Genomic DNA, 17,429 nt, shown 5'->3' with positions numbered 1-17,429 from the left:
CTGTGTTCTTTGCTGCTACCTCAATTTAAAAACATCCAGTTGCAAAGCATATTTGAATAGCATGTTTTTCCAAATAAGCACAACTTATATGGCCTATTATTCTGCCCTCCACTACACGTAGTGTCATTTGCTTAGAAGCCTGTTATAGGTTATTTATTATTATTTATTTGTAATATAGATGTAGCAATCAAGCTCAGTTTCTCATTGTGCTATATGTTATACAAACACATACTAAAAACCACTTTGAAGTTTAAACGGACAAACTAGACAAAAGGGGGAGAGGAAATATTCTCATCCCCATTTTGTAGGTGAGAAATTAAGGCACAGACAGGCACTTATGCATGTGAGTAATTCACTGAAGCCAATGGGACTACTCACTCATTTAGATTTAAGCATGTGCATTCATTTTTGCAGGATAAGTTCCTAACCGATGTGCCTAAAGACACACAGGAAGTCTGTGGCAGTCCGAGGAATTGCATATGTGCTCCAGTTTAATTTAATTTAATACCTTAGCTACAAGACCATTTTTCCTGGGTTCTAGACCTTAGATCAGGGTGGACAATAATTTCTGAAGGGGACTACTTCATGAATTTTGGAAGTAGCCACAGGCCACTCCAAAGAGGTGGGTCCTTGGGCAGAAGAGGGCTGTTCCCTCTAGGTGCGGTCCACCCCTGATGAAAGGAGGAAACTGAGTGTTCCCCTGTCTTCAGATCCTGATTGGACTAGGGGCAGGGGAGTGCATAAAGTCTGCCCACCATCCCCACCCTCTCAGGGGTGTGCGGTGCCTAGAGAGAACAGCCAGCTGTTTTGGACAGGGGTGGTTTAGGGGGCCAGATCCAGTCTGCTAACTCTATCTTGCCCACCCCTGCCTTAGATCTTTACATAGGCTGTGTCCAGACTCAGGGGTTTTTTCGAAAAAACTTCACCTGCGTCTAGACTGCAGCCACGTTCTTTCGAAATTAAATCGAAAGAATGCGGCTTTTCTTTCGACGGCGGTAAACCTAATTCCACGAGGAAGAACGCCTTTTTTCGAAAGTGCTCTTTCGAAAAAAGGCGTTCTTGAAAGCAAACAGGCTTTTTAGAAAGAGAGCATCCAGACTCACTGGGTGCTTTCTTTCGAAAAAGCGGCTTGCTTTTTCGAAAGTTCCACGTGCAGTCTAGACGCTCTCTTTCGAAAGAGGCTCTTTCGAAAGTATCTTTCGAAAGAGCCTCTTTTGAAAGAGGCTTGCAGTCTAGACATAGCCTTAGGTAAAAGGTCCCATTGAACTCAAGTTGAAAAGTAAAGCCTTGTAGTTGAACTAATAGCTATTTTATAGTTATTTACTATTTAGTAGCTTTAGACAGAGACACCACTCTTTAAGATGTTTATTTTAGTAGTGGTATAGGTGGTCTTTTGTGTGTTCTCTCATAAGCTATATATTTCTGAAAGGCTTGATGACAATGTTCCCTGTAAACTGTGGCCTTTCTGGAGAGATTTAGATGCTGCCCAGCGAGTTAGCCGAGCGTACCTGCAGATAGGATTTTTTTTTGTACTGCTGGTGGTTTATATTCATACATGTCTTGGTGCACTACAAAAATGTATTCCACACATGGATGGAAAAAATCCACACATGGATGGAAAAGGTTAGAGGCAACATTGCTTGATGTTAATACTGTTCTGAAACTACCTACAATAGACTGTCATTAGTTCTCTTCTCTCTCCTAGAAGAAATGGAAAATGAGCCAAGATGATTTATAGAATAATTTGTTTTAGTTCTTCTTGTACTTGACTTAAAGTACATCCATTATTTAAATATTCTAAGATTTTTATCCCTTTACCTGCCATAAAGGTGCTAAAAATAATAAGGGAACAGAGCATACAGAGGTATCATTAGTTTATCCCCAACTCCCCTGTGTACTGATTATGTAGTGCTCAAGAGAGAAGGTTTAAAAACAAACATTACATTGAATTTGATCCATAAGGGTTTACAGGAAGTTGCAGATTTATATCTAAGCAATAAATATCATCCACCATGCTGTGCAGTAAATAATCTTCTCTAAAAATAACCCCTGGAAATACCCTCAGGTATACCAGTGTATATGGAAATTATAAAGAACATTCAAAGAAAGGCCTCTGAAAATAGTACTTACTTAAAGTAGTGATGAGTGCCCTATAAAGAGATAAAATGGATGGTATAACACATTGAAAACACATACTAATTGTACATCAAGTACTGGTATTACAAAACAGATATTTGTTGGCCTATTATAGGAATACCTCACTATATCCTAAAATAGTTATTATTTATTTGGTTTAGCATAGCTCCTAGGACCCCTATTCAAGGGGCCAGGACCTCATTGTACAAAGACTTAACAAAAAAAAAAAAAAAAAAAGCCCTGCCTCAAAGAGTTTTCAATGTTAATCTTTATCCTACAGCTTTACGCAATCTTCTAGTTATGCTGTATGTAGGTCACTAAGTCTATGTCTACACTGCACATTTAGTTTGGAATAAAATATTCCGGAAGCAATAATCACAAATAGCTTACTTTGAATAGCGTGTCTATACACCAAAAGTTCATGGAAATAGCACTGAGCTATTTTGAAATAGATCATCCACACTGATTGAACTCTAAATCACATTTAAGACCACCCAAAACCGTTTCAGGCAGGGCATCAGGACAGCACTCACTTCCCATGGTTGCTGCCTGAGGCTATCTGAGGCTTTTGCTTAAAGGGATTCCCCTGTATAGCAGTGTCCCAGGCTTTTTTCCTTTGCCTACCTCATCAAGGGACAGCAAAGCCTTTTCTTTTGCCTGCTGTGGTTGCCCTTGTGGACACCTCTGCAATACAACTATGGAGCCGGAGCTGCTTCTGGGCAGTTGACAGCTACTGCAGCTTGTGCTATGCCTCATGCAGCAGTTCAGTAGGTTGCCTCCCAGACCCTGCAGGAACTCAACCCTCTGATCATTTTGGAGACCCTACTCATCTCTCTAGATGCACAGCTCATGCTGCTGGATCCCGCCCATCCTCCCCTGCACACCGTGCACCGCCGTTTCTGGTGTCTGGACACCAATGCCGACTGGTGGAACCGGCTAGTCATGGAGTGGTGGGACGAGCATCAGCGTCTCCACAATTTTCAAATGAGGAAGGACACCTTTCTGGAGCTCTGTGAATGACTCACCCCTGCCTTCAGGTGACAGGACACTCATGTGAGACTTGCTATCTCCCTCCAGAAGTGATCCACCATCCTCCTCTGGAAGCTCGCCACATTGGACAGCTACCGATCTGTTGGAAACCAGTTTGCTGTGGTGAGCTCAACCATCGGGGCCAAGCTCAGCAGTGCTCTCATGGTTGTTGAGGGTGCCTTTGGGCATCTCAAGGCACGGTTCAGATGCCTCCTTACCCAGCTGGACATCAGAGTGGAACATCTCACATATCACGTGGTGGCTGCATATTGTGTCCTTCACAATATTTGTGAGTGGAAGGGGGAGGCATTCTTGCCAGGGTGTGTGGGGCAGAGGCGGACCCTATAGGAAGGGACTTCAAGTAGCCACACAAGGCTGCCATCAAGAGGTTGTGTGCATCTGGGATACCCAGAGGGAGAGTTTCTCTCAAGGTCCCCTGGGCCTCTCCCCCCTGGGGCCTGAGTATCACCTCCCTCCGTCTTTCCTCCCACATCCTTCCCCTCTTCCCCTGCTGAGACCATAAAAAATAAACTCCATGGCTTTTTTTATTTGGGGGTCAAAATAACCGGGGAGGGACTGGGGGAAAAACCTGGGAGAGGGGGAATGGGGAAGTAGGGGGGATGAGAACCTAGAACCTTGGTGGGGGGATGAGAAGAGGCTCAGGGTTGGTGCTGGGAGTGGTACCTTGCTCTGGTGATCCCACTGCAATGGGTGCAGAGGCCTTGGCAGCCATTGGAGGGGTGTTGGGGGAGGAGCAGGCGCAGGCAGCATGCTGGTGACGAGGGATTACACGGCTGTGCACATGGTGCGGCCCTGATTCAGCATCTCCCACCCGGTGTCTCGCTGCAGGTAGATGTCTTTCTCAAGTCTGCACTCCAGGGTCAGCTCCAAGGATCAGAGTGCCACGAGGTGCTCCCTCTGGAACTCATCCATGTGACACTGGCACCTGCGGGTCCCTCAGGTTTGGGAGGCTGCCCCAGGTGGTGTTGACCATCCCCTCCCCTCACAGCTGCTCCGGCTGTGGAGAATAAACAGAAACAGTCAGTCATCCCAGGAAACACTATGCCTGAAGCCTAGTCTTCATCTGCGAGCCAAGTTCTTGGCTCAAACGAAGGTGATGTGCACTCTAGCCAATGGGCTCCTGCCTGCAGAGACCAATATGTCCAAAGGAGGACCCTCATTACCCTCTCCCGCCCCATCCTGGGTCCAAGCAGGTATGTAAAGGTGCTGGCCAGACCAGGATCCTACAGGCCGGAGGGGGGCCATGGGGTGGCTGGGCTTCCCTCCATGCCACGTGTACACTGGGACCGGCAGTGGTGGTGCCCCGCAGGGAGAGGATGTGTATCCCTGCCTGCTGGAGGAAAGGAGGACAGAATGTTGTGGCGGAGGTGTGTGTGAGTGGCAAACACTCCTGCGCCTCACTGTACTGGCCCTGGGAGTGGATGCTTCCCTGAGAGTGCAGGCATGCCCGTGTGCCATGTGCAGCATGCTGAGGGTGTGTGTGTGTGTGTGTGTGTCTGTGTGTCTATGTCCCCAGTCTTCTAGTGGTGGCTTGTGGCACGAGGGTGTCCCACCCTGGTGTCAGGAGTATGGCAGGCCCCCAGGTCCTGTGAGCCAGAGCACCCTCTGTTGCTCCCTCTGGGAACTGTGTGCCCCAGACTGGCACTGCACATGCACCCACACAGAGCTGTCCACATCTGCACTGAAGTCAATATATGTTTTGATGCTCAGAAGGGAACTAATTCATATCCCTGAGCGGTGTAGCTTATGTCAACTTAAGATATAATGTAGCCACAGCTTAAATTTGTTCTGTAAAATAGAACAGGGACAGAAATGAAGCTTTCCCTTTTATTTCAATAGATGCAGAAACTAGCTGTAAGTTGAGGCGAAATATAAAGAAAAATACCCAGCAACTCTTGGATTACAACAGCATTCCAGTATTTCTAGGATTCTTTGGCTGAAATGAATGGAAGTACCATGTAAGATGCTGAAGCTCATTTATTTCCAGTATATTGTAGCTTTCATTCAGGGAGTTAATGATAAACAAGCTTAAGACTTCTGCAAAGAATAATACTATCTATGTGCATATAACAATGCTAAATCCTTTATTGCACATTATCATCCATATTAATTTGTCATAGTTATGTATCCTGGTTTTGCTTTTCCTTGCTCTTTCTAATTAAGATTTTCCATTTCACTGACTCACAGTTAACAAACCAGCACAGACGGCTCATTGCTCTGTCAGTAGTTATCATTATAGTTCTCTAGAGGATGATTTTGCATAAAGAGATTTGCAAGGTGAGATTATTGTTCTCTATCACTATGTATATTTAGATTTTCACATCTCAAGATAGATTTGCTGAATAAAATTGGTAGGCGTTTCTTTAAAGTAGCAAGGTTTTGTTACCTCATTGACATTTACTATGACTGAGTCAGAATGCCCTGAGTTCCTGGTATGGCATGAACGGAGATTAGTATAAAGGAGCTGGCTGGATACAAACGCGTCAGGAGCTGGTGCATTTGTAGCTGTTCATGTATATATTCAGCTCTTTCATTCAAGACTTTGGTAAATACCAGTTTAAATTAGTGATGGGCTTGTGTCTTAAAGCTTCAATGCAAAATCAAATGTACAGTTGATCACATTTGTTTAGAGGACATAAAGGAGACAATGTTTACTTTTAAAGAGACATCACGCCATTGTGTTATATCAGGGGTCAGCAAAATATAGCCCATGGCCAAATATTCAGAAGCAGCCCAACATGATACTCTGGGCTGCCAATATCCTGCTCAGCAGGACTCCTTGCCTGTTGTGCCCCCAAATGCAACATGTGTGTCTCTGCACTGCATGCCCATTGGGGCATGTCTGCACACTGCCCCTGCCTCCAGCACAATCCTCACAGCTCCCATTGGCTGGATTCCTGCCAATGGGAGCTGCAGGGGCAGGATTTACAGGTGTGTGCAACACACAGAGAGCCACTGTTCTCTCCCGAAAGGGTGCACCGCATAGTGATGTACACACTGGCCTGGCCCCAGCAGCTGGCTGGTTGGAGTGGTGTGTGGGGGCATGGAAAGCAGGGAATCTGCCTGAAATTCCTGCTGGGCTGCTGGTCGGGTGCCACTTAAAGTAAACAACTCCTGGCCAGCGTCTGCACCTGGCATCCTCCTCCTGTCCCAGGTCACAACCTAAACCCTCTGCACCCCCCTCCCGCACCAGATCACCATCCCTTTCAGTCCCAAGTCATACAACCCAAATCCTCTTCACCCTTGCCCAGGTCACAACTCCTTCCCAAATCCTGCACCTCCTCCTACACCCCTTCTCCATGTCAGAATCCTTTCCTGCACCCATACCTCGCTGCCAGAGTCCCCCAACCCCTCTTTCACCCTAATCCCTTACCCAGACCTCTCTACTGCATGCAATTTCCATTTCAATCCTCACACCCCCTCTATTAAGATTATAGAAAAGTGTGGCCCTTGAATACTTACCAAATTCTTGGAGCGGTCCCCCATCAAAAATTGTTTACCCCTGTATTAGATACATTTGTATCACTATATTCTTTGCCTGATTCTGATCTGAAAAGCATACTTATTAATTTTAATCAGAGCCGGTACTTCTTCATAGCCCCCGTTCCACACCCTGGAGAGAAAGGGAGGACCAAACCCCCAAAAAACAAACCCCTCTCATTGGTGTGGTCCCCAACTGAGGAGAAAGACACTCCCCACATTCCCATTGCCCACCAGAGTCTAGGGCGACCCAGCTTAGCAGATTTTGTGTGCTGCAGCACTGCAGTGGAGCAGCACAAGCTCCCCAATGCTGGGGGTGGCTCTGAGCTTTGGGCAACCTGATCCAGGCTAGCCTGAGATTCCCCACCCCTGGCCTAGGACCTCAGATTGTTTTAATCCAACTCTATGTACACTAAATAAAATCTTAAATGACTGACTCTGACTGGTGTGTAGTTAAAAATTATCAATGCAGAATAATGTAGGAACTGGAACTATGCTGGTATTTCACATTTCAATGGGATATTTCACATATTTCACTTTGATATTTAGCTCTCTGTATCTGAAAAGCCATGCATTCACAATGTCTACAATATCAAAGGGAGTTAAGAAAACAGGTAATGCTTGGGAAAGCATGAAGGGAATTTTGCTTTGATGCTTGTATATTTCAAATTAAAATTAATGCAACCATTTCTTTTGACTTTTAGGAGAATCACTGAGAGATTCTTTTCAGTTTTTCTAAAGCAAATACGGCAGTCCACTACTGTGAGTGCAGTGAAGAATTCTGGCATCCAAATGAAGCTTTTTCTGTAAATCAAAGTGAGGTAAATGAGTCTTCAGTTTAGTGCTAACTATCTTTAGGATTTGGATATGAAATATAGTTGGACTCTGGGCAATCAATAGAAATTTCATAAACTATTTGTGATGGCTTCTCAACTAAGTGTTAGCCAACCCTTGAAAACAATTATTTGACCTATCCCAGATGACAAGAACATCCAAGAAGAAAAATCGGAGAGATGACGTGAGATGCTGAATTGGATGGAAGAAGGCAGGTCAGTGATAGATATCTGGCAAAAAAAACATTAAAGAGGATGCTTCTAACTTGAGACTAACAAGACCCACCTTATGTCCTCTATATTCTAAATATATGGGTTTTCTGAATTTAAGGAGGGGAAAAAATCCATGACTCATTTAATAAAACCATTAACACTGAGAGCCATATATGTAGCCAGATCCTTTAATTATTCTGGGTGGATAAAGTAATAATCTATTTAAAATATGAGACATTATGTGGCTCAGATGCTGTAATTGAAAAATGTAAAAGACATGGATAGTTTCATCATTGCTAACAAATGTACCTACTGAAGCTGGAAAAGTGAAAAGGGCGATCAACTCAGGTTAAGTCTATACTAGACCTAGAAAGCTGCCTTAAGGGACACAACTCCAGCTATGTAAATAACATAGTTGGACTCAACTTACCATAAGCCGAGCTTGGTACCATCCCCACAGTGGGAGGTCAATGGAAGCAAACACTCCTATCGACTTCCCTTACTCCTAACAACTGCAAGGAGTGCTGACACTGACTGGGAACACCCTCGGCATTCATTTTAACAGGTGTCTAGTAGACCCACTAAATCAAACACCAGATTGATCTCTAGTGCAACAAGTGGAGATGTAACCTCATACACTAGTGTACAAGGTAACAACTTATAGAGGCCAGGCATTCAGAATAGGAGGAGGAGGTGCTTTCCTTGGAAGCAGTGATTCAGAAAAATATTCAGGGTCATGGTAGATAATGAACTCCCAATGTCATGCTGAGGACAGAAGGGATAATGGGTATTTATCTCCCCTCCCCCCCCCAGTTTTGTACATTAGATGATGGGTGCATTATGGATTTACTGTCTTGTCACTGGTGGACATAGGGCACCAGACTTGATGATCAAATGGCTCTAGCCAGTGAGGAAGTCCATTATCGTTAACCATGTTTATTTGGGGTAAAAAATTCCAAAAGCACGCATGTGACTTAGAAGTCTAAATTCCATTTTCAGAAGTGACTTAAACACTTCAGTGGAAGTACAAAGGTCAAACAGATTTTAATAATAACAGTACAGTACCTTCTTTATATGATTTGTTTGTGCCAATACAAAGTGTACAGTATGCTCCTGTTTACCCAAATAGCATGGTGGACGCAGATTGTATTGAGATAGTCAGGAGTTTCGATATTCGAGAGGACAGACTCTTCTCTCAGGTCCGTCAAGCGCTTTCCTTTGCAGTCAGAAACAGTAGAGCAGGGTATAGACTTTGCTGTTGTCACTAAACATGAACAGTGAGAACAAAGCAGCAAACTTGCTAGCACCTGGGCTCCTATTGTGTCTGCTCAGCTTGATGTGCCCCAGCAGTGACACCAGTGGGCCAACCAGGAAGCAGGACAGAGGCCATGTTGAAAAAAGAGCAGGTCACTCAAGTGTGGATCCATCAGGGTTAGTTAGAGCTATGACACTGACCAGGTGAACAGCAACTTCCTGGCGAAGGTGCAGGGATAGCACAGTGGGCAGGGGAGGGGACGTCCATACAAGCAGCTGTGTATGGATGGCAGAGGTGTCACTCCCAGCAAATGGGCAGGATACCTTACTTAAGACGTTGCACACATGAAGCTGGTTTTGGGGACAGGGACAAGGAAATGATTTGGATCATATGAAGATTTGGGTAATTGGTTTTCAGATGAACAGGAGTATACTGAGAAATATTTGTACAGCACATATACATAAATGTATTATGACTTCAGATATGTCTCATTGGAAAGCTAGAGATTATAGGCATCTAAAACTTAATGTTAAGACAAAATATCTCTGTTGTTCAAAATAAACACATTAGCTAGAATCGTGCAATTAAAAAAATTACTCCTTACTGAAGCAAATCATCCATTGTGCTTGGTGGGGATTTTGTCCAAGTAAGAACTGCAGGCTTTGGTCAGTAAAAATTGAATGAATGAAACAAACATGATTAGGAATTGCATTTCAGCCCCTCGGGAACCGGGAGCGGTTATAGTTCTGCTGTTTTTGACAGAAAGCAGGCTCCAGTATAAATAACCACAAAAAGAAAAAAAAATATTTAAATAAAATTCAAAAAGACATCCTTGATAGAATGCCATTGATTTGAGTGCAGATATACTAGAGACAGACGTAACCCATTATGTTTTGGATCTGCTCATTTATTGATCCTCTTAATTTACTTTAATATTTTAAACAAATGCAAATTACAGTTTAAGACTGAAAATTTCACAGCCCCTTTAGTCAAACAGTGTATCGCTCTGGTTTCAATAAGGAAAAATTTGTGAACTTCCTCTTTGTAAATGTCTGTGTAATGCTGTATTACTTCCAAAAAACATGATTCAGATTGCTATGCTACAATCAGTCTTCTTAGTCAAGTTGGTGTTTTTACAGGAACATATGCAGTGGCTACACTGGAAAAGTTTATTCCAGTTTTAGAGCTATTGCTGGTTTCAGCAATGTTTTAAATGTACTTAAGGTTTGTTAGAAAAAGAAGTACAGTACCCTAATAAGTTCATTCAACTAGTAAGAGCACTCACTGTAATGAAATCTTATTCTGCCTTGGCAATTCATTTTTATTCTCAGATTTTTTAAATTATATTTATTATATTGACCATAGTTTTTTAAATGAATTTTAGGATAGGTGTCTCAATATTTTCTACCTTGTAGGAATTATCAGGATAATAATCCTGTTTTTGAAACTCTAGATTCTTTTGTATGACATTTGCATAGAAAACATACTAGTAATGGCTATAGCTACTCCTGGGTTATCAGAGAGTCTTGAAGATGACAGTGAATCCATAGAATGAAATATGTAGTGAACAGCAAGTCTATGTTTGGTGGGCTCTGCAGTGTAACTCTTTTCTCAGATCTAGATCAGTACAGACCAATTTCATTCATGCAAAATTAGCTATGGAGAGTCTCAGCTTTTCTTCTCGTGCATGACTGTCCTCAGAGGGATTTGGATTAGGCCTTTACTGTTGGATTTCCCTTCCAATTTTTGTAAAATATCATGTGAAAATTGTGTGCCAGGCTATTGCTCAAAGGCTATTCCTGACTATAGCCAGTGGCACATGGAGTTAGTTGTCTAGGGTTTCTGAGGACCACCGATGGGCAGGCGTGTCAAAGGCCTAGCAATTTAAAAAGGCTTGGGGCTGCAGCCGCAGGAGTGTCCAGAGCTCTGGGCCATTTTAAATTTCTTCCAGAAGGCCTGGCCATGTGGTCGGGACAGTATAGAAGGGCTGACTGGGGAGACTAGGCCCCATCCTGCGCCTTCTGCTCAAGGTCACGCCCATTCTAGGAGGACCCAGAGTCTGGCTCCTCATTTTTCCTAGTGAACCAGTATTTCTGTTTCAGCCCAGGTGTTTCTGAAGACCTGTGAGAGGCAAGTCATTGTGAAAAGGACTTAGAGGTCGTGATAGATAATCGACTGAACATGAGTTGCCAGTGTGATACTACAGCTAAGAGGGCAAACATGATCTTTGGAGGCATCAAAAAGAATATCAAGTAGATGCAGGGAGTTGGTACCATTCTGTATGTGGCATTAGTGAAATCATTCCTAGAACACTGCATCCAGTTATGCTGTCCGCACTTCAAAAGAGTGTTGAATAATTGGCAAGGGTTCAGAAAAGAGTTACCAGAATGATTCAAGGTCTGGGAAACATGCCTTATAGTAAGAGCAGATCAATCTGTTTCTTTTATCAAAAAAAAAAAAGGGGGGGGGGAGGTTGGACTAAAGGATCATAAATATTTCTTCTGACCCTCAAATGTATGTAGGTATCAAAATAAGGGATTAGAAAGGTGCACAGACTGAGGTGGCTGCATTGGGTGAGTAAAATAGTCTCTGTGTATAGTCTCTGAAAATCCTGTGGGGAATTCTTTGGCATGCAACATGTAATGTGATATTCATAATATAGGGTATTTATATATAATTAAATATCTGTTACTTTTTGAAATTTCACCTTGTGGGACTGTGGTTTTGCTTGAACATATATTGTTATAAAATTCAGTTTATTTTGGTGACATTTCTAAACAAATTACATGTAAACTGGAGACATTTAAAGAACATGATTTGGCTTTTTAATAAGAAACTAGGAACCAACTTCAGCCTTGTGCCAAGATAATAGTGAAGAAAAGCCTATGCTCTATATTTATGAAGTGAGTTTTTCTTAATTTTTAATACTTTTATTAACACCAGAGATTATTTTAAAGATTATTTTCTTCATTTTTCAGTTTTGGGAGGGATTTTCTTACATTTTATGATGATTCTCTTGCACTTGAAGGTGATAAGAACAAATATCGTGCTTTTATTTCTCATGCTCAATTTACAAGTATTTAAAATTAGCCTGAACATTGATGACCTATTACTGAACTTTGTAAATTATTCCATATTGATAAAGCATTAAAATTTGTTGTTGCTACTATAAGAAAAACAAAATAACTAACCATAGAAAAAAAGGGAAAACTAGATTCCATTTGTCTTGCTAAGGCCAAAATATTATGGTCATCATTCATTTAGAACTGAATCCTGCTCCCATTGAAGTCAGAGGTAAAACGTCCATTAACTCCAGTGGTGCAGGATTAAGCTGATAGTGCACTTTTAATTTATTAGGCTCAGTCCTTTTTCTCTGATCCTGATATACTTTAGAATTATCTCCATTGGCTTCAGTGGAACTCCGCAAACATAAAAAAAGGTGAAAGAGGAAAATGAAGCCCTCTCAGTATACTCCAGCCTATGATACATGTAAAATATACATGACCTTCTTGTATCGACTATCACAAAATCTCTGTGTTTTAGATGTGTCACATTTAAATAAGTATAACAGGTCCTTTTTTAGTTCTAATGTAATATGATATGCTTACCAGCTAACATCGTATCTCAGAGAGCAACTTAAACTGACACAGCTTTGTCTCCGGGCAGAATATTAGCACTAGTCAAGGTGAAATACTCTCTTTTTGATGTGGAACTTACAACAAACTGACATCAGTATTGATTCTTCTCATCTCTTTGTAACATTTCAGATGGTATGTGGTGTCACTTTTACTTACTTGAGATGTTACTCATGAGAACTGAGTGCTAACTGGTGTTGAACCATAGTCATTGCCAGAAAGAGTTCTTTTCAGAGAGAAATTAAATATGACATGCCTGCAATGTTTCTTCTCGGTGTCATGGATAAACATGTACTAGAGTCTAGCGAATCACTAAGGAATCTTAAAGAGAAAAAAGTGTGTTTGTGTGTAGGGGGGACATATTGGTTAATTAATGTATAGATGTGTTCTCCTGTGGTATTCGTGAAATTCTCTTGTTGTATGACAAAAATCTGAGCCTAGTAGTGGCATTTGAGGAAGATTGCAGTTTTAGCTTTGTAATAAAAATAGTTCCCGTTATACCTTTTTGGATTCGTAATGCAGATGATGCTACACTAGTATGAAGATGTGCTATTTGTTATAACACAGATAATTGAGCCATTGTACATATAAACATTCTTTAGATATAACTCTTTAGCAAATTAAGTATCACGCTTCTCTCTAGTGGTGGTTTCACTAGATAATGGCCTACTTCTGCTGCTAGCTAATAGAGTTATTCCTTTAGCTCAAGTGGGAGAGGACTGTGCATTGCTGCCTAAGTTCTCATGTTCAAACCCTGCTAAGGAGCCATTCAGTGTCCCATTCCAAATGTTATAAACAAGATACCAACAACCAACTTCTCAAAGGGTCTTAATTCTCTAAGTTTGTTTTCATATACAAACATGGGCAAAATGCACCAATAGACAAAGGGTAAGAATAATCAGTCAATTTCCACTGGGAAGAGAGGAGAGCATCTGGATTCTCCAAGCATCTGGACTGAGACATATTCAACGTATTCATTAATGATTTGGAAAAGAGAGTGAAGAGGCAAAGTCTGCAAATGATACAAAATTATTCAAGTCCAAAGCAGACTGTGAGGGGTTACAGAGGGATCTCACAAAACTGAAAATCTGGGCAACAAAATGGCAGATGAAAGTCAATGTCGATGGACACAAAAGTACCGCTAGTGGAAAAATTAACCCCAACTAAGCGTATACAGTTATGCATTCTAAATTAGCTGTTACTACCCGAGGAAGTTATTGTGGATAGTTTGCTGAACACTTCAGCTCAATATGCAGTAGTTATAATAGTATGTTAGGAACTATTAGGAGAGGGGTAGAAAATAAGAAAGAAAATATCAAAATATCACTATAGAGTGCCATGATGCACTCTCGAATACTGTGTCTAGTTCTGGTGGCCACATCACAACAAGAATGTAGTAGAACTGGAAAAAGTTCAGAGAAGGTCAACAAAGATGATCAAGGTTATGGAATGACTTCTGTATGTGGAAAGACTGAAAATATTAGGGCTGTTCAGTTTAGAAAAGAGATGACTGGGGAGAGGGAGGAAATATGGTAGAAATCCACAAAATCATGAATGGTGTGGGAAAATAGATAAGTGTTATTTACCTTTTCACACAATCCAAAAAATAGTGAAAATAGTCAAAATTAATATGACACAGGTTTCATACAAATAACAGGAAGCACCATTTCAGTCAGCTACTGTTTGGAACTGATTGCCATTGGGTGTTGCAATGGCCAAAAATATAACTAGATTCCAAAAAGAACTGGACCAGTTCATGGAGAACAGGACTATCAATGAGAGTTGACCAAGATGGTCAGGACACAACCTATGGTCTGGGAGACCCCAAACCTCTGACTACCAGAAACCAAGAGTGGAAGACAGGAGGCAATCACTCCATAATCTCCATGTTGTGTGTACTCTCCTGAAGTTCTGGTACAGGCCACTCTGAGACAGGATACTGGGCAAGATGGACCTTGGTTTTACCCAGTATAGCAGCTCTTATGTTCTCATCAGCAGGAATAGTGAAATAATCAAAAATATTCTTTTGTGGCTTTTGAATGCACTTCAAAGGTAATGTGAAGAGCTCAGCAACTATGTAGTAGAGTCTAAAATCCATTTTCCTTATCCCTTACAAATTAGTCATTGTTGCAGAAAAGACCGCATAGTTCTCAGATAAATGTCAAACATGAATTCTGAAAAGAGCTAAAAAAGGAAAATTTCTTAACGTTTTCATTATTGGATATATATTTTTTGCATTCAATAGTATACCATTTGTAATTTGTCAACATAGCCCACACAGTGAAGAAATATATTTATGCTAACTATAGGATTGGGGCACGTGTTTAAATCAAAATCTGTATCTGAATTTCCAAGTTTTGGGCTTTTGGGATGTGTGATTCAGGGTTTTCACTCAGTGTAGAGAAAGTAGACATTTACAAATTGCAGGTCAGGACCGCAAAGGTTAGGGTGGGGCGGTCCAAGAATTTGTATAAGAGACTATTTCATCTTTTTATAAAAGGTGTAAAATTTGCAGTGAAGAGAAAGGTGAGAATGAGGCAAAAAAGATCTGTGGAACAGTATCCATGTGTGAGCCTCATTTGCAAAATAACTTTGTTCCTGTTTAATCCCAAAATAAATAGCCAGATTTTTAAAAGAACTCTACATTCACTATAGATTAACTCATTTAATACTGAACCCTTCTGAAAATCTGTCCATAAAAGTCACCATAAGAGCTAAGCACTCTTGCAAATTTGACCCTAAATTCCTGTATGTATTGATTAAAGTTAACTTTTCTTAAAATCACCTAATGTAAATGATGTGAAGAAATTCAAATGGTGAAGCATGACAATAAATTTCCCAAGAAATGGTCTAATTGCCATTGTTATAGTAATATATGGTCAGTTTCATACTGTATCTTGGCAAACTTGAATTGCATACCAAATGGCAAAACAAAACCTAATATCTACTTTCCTTTTTACTGTTATTTTTCCCACAAAAATGAATTCTGCCATTGATGGACAGAAAAAATACATAAAAATAGAGTGGAAGGGTGAAAATGCTTTACTTTTTGTTGCTATCTTATTTAATTGGTTCCCTGGTAGAAACAATTGGGTTTCAACCCAAATCAATGAACATCACATAAAGAGGATTTAGTGAGATTGTGAGTTTATGAAATTAATGGGAAAAACATTAATAAATGTCTTCCTTTACAAACAAAAATAGGTTTCAACCTATGCAACACCAGTCTAATCGAATATAAATAAAATTGTGATTAGCTCATGAGCAAAATGAAGATTCTGATGTAGTAAAATAGAAGATGATTTAAACTATAAATGTATTAAAATATCTTTTAAATATTTCTATGCATGTGATAGCTAGCATCTGCAATGGGGATTGCAGTTATTTTCAAGGGTACATAATTAAACTTAAAAAATCCTTTGTGGACAGAAACTGGACCATAAGGAAGATGTCAAAAAAGTGTTTTTAAAAAATCAGTTTATTGTCATTTGTTGAGGAGGCAGGGGAAGGATCAAAAGGATATGCGCTTTTATTGGTTTCAGCTGTCTTTTTTTCTCTTCTAGTCAAATAATATAGTCAAGAGTTTGCCTTTAATAAGACAATATTTTATAATAATTTGAATAAAATGTGGCCAGTGTTTCCAAGATACAGATGCAGTAAAGATGGTCATAGCACGTACACAACAATTATCTTTCACAAAATGTTAGCATATGCAACTCCAATTTAAAACCTGGTATGAAAGTGAGTTATTTGCATTAACTGTTTAAGGACTGATGTGACAGCGTATAGCAAAACAATCTCTCTTGTTCACTTCCATTGAACTGCAGTTGAAGAACCAGAATGTATTATAGTTGATTAATCAAAGATTTCATGACCTGAATAGAACAGACATCTTGCTTATATTTATGCTAAGATATCTTTACACCATCTGACAGTGTAAAGTGGACTTGGAGTGGCTGTAAACTACATTTAATATAAAGGGGCTCTTCAGTGTAAATGAGAATCAGGCCCACAGTTTCATAAGCTTGCAATGGTACCTTGTATACTGCACAGAACTGTCAGTGCAACTAAAACAAAGCATTTCAGAGACATGCAGAAGAGTTTATTTTCTTAAGTTTCCTTTATATTTGTTATTCCAACATGCATAAAATATAAAAACACCAAGTGACATCATTGTAATGATTAAGGCTCTAATTTAAAACTATAAAAACAAAGAAATTCAAAGGTAAAGCTGACATGGGCCATGTGTTTTTTTCATACTTCATCATAATAGAGCATGACCTACTTTCCAACAATGCCTCCTTTTATGCTTAAGTATTAGAGGACATATGGTACATTTCAGCCTTGCATTTGAATTTCCTTGCCCTTGTGGATTTCACCTAATTTTCTGACTCTTCTTAGGTCATTTATTTTTAAGGGCCTGGTTCTGTCACTGAGCAGCACGTACTCTTGGGAGCTTTCCCATGGACCGAAATGAGTAAGTGCCACTCAACCTAAGCAAGGCTTTCAAAATCAAACTGTATTGTTAAGAACCCCTCCTTAGTAAGTGATAAAATGTTGAGCCCTTGGGAAAATATATAGGCAGACAATATAGAGCAGGTTGAACAACACAGGAGATAAAAAGACCTAAATAAAAGGTAGAGAATCATTTAGTCAAGAAAAGGAAACAATTTGGTAAATAGATAGAAAAGCCTTAATAGTGCTTCTGTTTTTGTTAGAGTTTAATCCCAGAAAGGACCACGAGGTAATTCACTTTATTCCACAGATCACCAGCAGCACACATGCACTAAATCCAACTATGACAGGGTGCAGTAACAGAAGACACCT

At 40.6% G+C, this 17,429-nt stretch overlaps 1 protein-coding gene across 1 annotated transcript in view; it reads left to right on the top strand.

The window, feature by feature from the left end:
* The window catches only part of MED12L (mediator complex subunit 12L), a 479,380-nt gene that overhangs the window by 390,890 nt on the left and 71,061 nt on the right, over nt 1–17,429 (top strand). Inside the window, exon 46 of the mRNA XM_075937725.2 lies at nt 7,371–7,487. The gene's annotated coding sequence lies outside the window, so the exon portion shown is untranslated. The remainder of the gene's footprint in view (nt 1–7,370; nt 7,488–17,429) is intronic.

The sequence above is a fragment of the Pelodiscus sinensis genome, chromosome 10 (assembly GCF_052426305.1).
Source record: "Pelodiscus sinensis isolate ZL-2025 chromosome 10, ASM5242630v1, whole genome shotgun sequence".
Classification (NCBI taxonomy): Eukaryota; Metazoa; Chordata; order Testudines; family Trionychidae; genus Pelodiscus; species Pelodiscus sinensis.
The sequence above is the reverse complement of the archived record's forward strand: the minus strand, read 5'-3'. Positions and strand labels throughout refer to the sequence as shown.